The sequence below is a fragment of the Carya illinoinensis genome, chromosome 10 (genome assembly GCF_018687715.1).
Source record: "Carya illinoinensis cultivar Pawnee chromosome 10, C.illinoinensisPawnee_v1, whole genome shotgun sequence".
Taxonomy (NCBI): domain Eukaryota; kingdom Viridiplantae; phylum Streptophyta; class Magnoliopsida; order Fagales; family Juglandaceae; genus Carya; species Carya illinoinensis.
The window spans coordinates 30,044,287-30,047,871 of record NC_056761.1 but is presented as its reverse complement, the minus strand read 5'-3'; positions in this window follow the sequence as shown (position 1 = coordinate 30,047,871).

The window sequence follows — 3,585 nt, the reverse complement described above, 5'->3', positions numbered from 1 at the left end:
ATTTTTACTGAAGTACTTATAAGAGTACAAGCATGACTCTTTCCTTTCATTCCAAACTTCTTAACAAGTTCTTTTGCATACTTAGATTATGAGATAAAAATTCATTCTTTTGTTTGTTTAATTTGAATCCCAAAAAGAAATTCAGCTCACCAATCATACTCATTTCAAATTCAAATTTCATTTCGTTAGCAAATTCATGAGAAAGTGAGTCAAGAGTTACTCCAAACACAAGATCATCGACATATATTTAAGCAATAAGAAGTTGTTTACCAGTATTTCTTAAGAAAAGAGTTCTATCAGCTTTTCCTCTAGTGAAACCATGCTCAAGTAAATAAGCTATCAACCTTTCATACCAAGCTCAGGGTGTTTGCTTTAATCCATAGTGTCTTTGTGATGCCCCAACTCCCACTTACTGAAATGCGTGAATTGTGAAGTCGGGATGATCCAAAAGCGGACAACACGGGTCACGCATTCCAATGATAAGTGCCAAGTGTGTGTACATACAGGAAATGTACAACAAAAATGCATCGGGTAAATTAAATAAGTCGACTAAGTACCATAATTTTAAATATAGATTTAAAATCAAAGCGTTTCGAAAGATATTACATTTATCTAAAGAATACTTAATAAAACCAATTACATGATCCAAAAGCGGAAACCAATCCCAACACACAAGAAAGCAACCCCAGGTCACTCCTACGGTGGAGCCGAAGCCTCAGGCTCTGCATCAACATCTGCATCAAAATCTACAGTACCATGAAACAGTAAAGCAGGTAAGTAATAATCCAAACAGCCCACGAGATTAAAATACATCCACACAACAACAAATATGGATGCACATGACGACATATGCATGATACCCAAAACATCATTTTCTCCGAAAATGATTATTTTCCAACACATGCCAAAATCCTCATTTGGCCCCAAACCATTCCATTAAAAATAACATCCATTATTTTCCTAGAAAATGGCCCAACATAAAATCTAACATATCCATTAAATCATATACCTCCACTTTTCCAGAAAATTGCCTATTAACCAACTATCTCACTGTAGGCAGGAATCACAGGCAGGATTCTACTACCGTCCTTATTTACAGGAATCACAGGTAGGACTCTATCACCGTCCTTATTTACTACCATCCCTAGAGTTCTTTTCCACACAAATGGTACCTTTTAGAGTTCTGTAGGCTGCAATCATAGGCAGGACTCTACCACCATCTTTGTTTACCACCATCCCTACTGTGATACCCCCAGATTTCCGTTTGGGATCAGATGGATATTCGAACTGTCGGGACATACAACACAAGGTTACTTGCCCCTATTCATGACATATAAGATGCAATGTTCCTAACATGCATCTAGCATTACGCCATATTCGCAACGGATAATTTTTTTTTTTTAGCAATACTATGCACCAAACTTATAATATCCCAAATAGTTAAATTGTAATCCAAGTATACTTGACAAAAATAAACATCCACAATTTCAGTACGAGTCTCAGAAGACCATAATTTCAAAAACATGGGAGGCCAGACTCCATATTTACATTACCAAAATATGTTATTGAGGAAGTTCGTCGACTAACTTGTGTAACTCGACTAACGAGGCCAGAATACGGTCCAAAAACTAACTATGGAAGCTGTAAGCTCCGCGTCGTGTCTAAGGCGTCTATTCAACCTCCTTCAGTCTACCAATATTTGCTCCCTGCTCTGATCCAGACACATCACCTACCATTTGGGGGGAATGGTAGTTGGGACTACCATGGTGAGATTTGATTACAAATTTCAGTAAGTTAACAAGAAACTCCCACACAGGTTAATGATGCATGCATGGCAGTAAAAGTATGAATGCATAATTAAAATCATAAGTAAGCATAGCATAACTTGACATATAGCATGGCATAACTGACATAACCTGAACTGAAACGTGAACTGAACTTGACTTGACATGACATGAACTTGAACTTATAATATAACATGGGCTAGCAACACAACATGAACGTGAACTTGAAACATAACATGGACTTGAATCATAGCATGAACGTGAACAGACATAACATAAACATGAACTTGAATTTAACATAAATCTCAGCATAACATGATATAAACGTGAACTTGAGATATAATGTAAACATGAATATAACCTAACATGAACGTGAACTTGAACATAACATGTACGTGAATATAACATGACATGAACGTGAACTTGAAACATAACGTGAACATGAACATAACATAACATGAACGTGAGCTTGAACATAACATAAACGTGAACATAACATGATATGAACGTGAACTTGAAACTTAACGTGAACATGAACATAACATGTACGTGAACTTGATTTGAAACTTATCCTTATCTCATCGGGTCACCATGATTGCTTATTCTTAACTTCTTGACAAAAACTTGGAATGTTGTTCAATAGATTTAATTAATAACGTGACCATATGGGTGCTACATGGATCTCCTTGAGCCGTGTGTCCTTGCCGATTACCGAATCACAACATAGGTATCTACACCAGCTTTGAGTTTGTTAATATGTACTCCACAGTTGTTGTGGCCCCACGTATTCTACGTGTCACAAATGTTGTGTCTCACGTAGTGTATGCTCCACAGTTTTTGTGGCTCCTTACTTCTTGCTCGACAGTTGTTATGGCCTATGAATTGTTTGTGCCACACTTGCTATGAACACACGTAAAATAAAATATGGCTCCATCGGCATTAGTGCCTAGCATGCTCCGGTGACTAGCTAATTAGGCCCCATTCGCAATCTGTTAACTGTACTTTGTCAACCCAAGGAATTTCACATCTATTTAGACACTCCAACGTGAACAAATGAGTTCCATTAGGATATTACCCCATCCTAGCACTTAGGGTCCTGATTGACATGAATAACTTAGCATAAACGTGATCTGAAACTTGACTTAACATAAATTTGATCTGACTTCTTTACTTAACACGACATACTTGCAAATGGTAAATATTACATGATATGACATATATGTAACATGTGGCAAACTTATAACATAGCAATACGTGACATAATAGATTGTGTAACAGATAAATATTCATGACAGAATAAATCATGCATAACATATAAACATGTAATAACGTGTCATGACATGGCACATATATAACATACATATATAAATTGTAGTTCCTTTACCCATCATACATACACCGTAAACTGATAGTAAGCTAGAGCTAACTTACCTCGATCGTCACGTTCTACGAGAATAAAGCGCAAAACATGAGGAACTGTAAGAGGGTATTCAAAAAGTTAGAAATTTAATTACTAACAATTAGAAACATGAAAACAAGCTAAATTAGAGTAAAATTATCATATTACCCTCTACATGTGGGAAAATGACCATTTTATCCATAGCTTAAAGATTTCACATCCTAACTCCAAAAATTTTCAAAATTTACATCCCTCATGAAACTTTTGTCCTAAACTCAAATATCAATGCAGAAAAATTTAAAACAAATCACAACTATGGAAAACACACTATGACCGAAACACCCATAGGCCATTTCTCTTGATTTTTGTTGCAATTCCTTCCAACTTCAAAACTCATTCTTA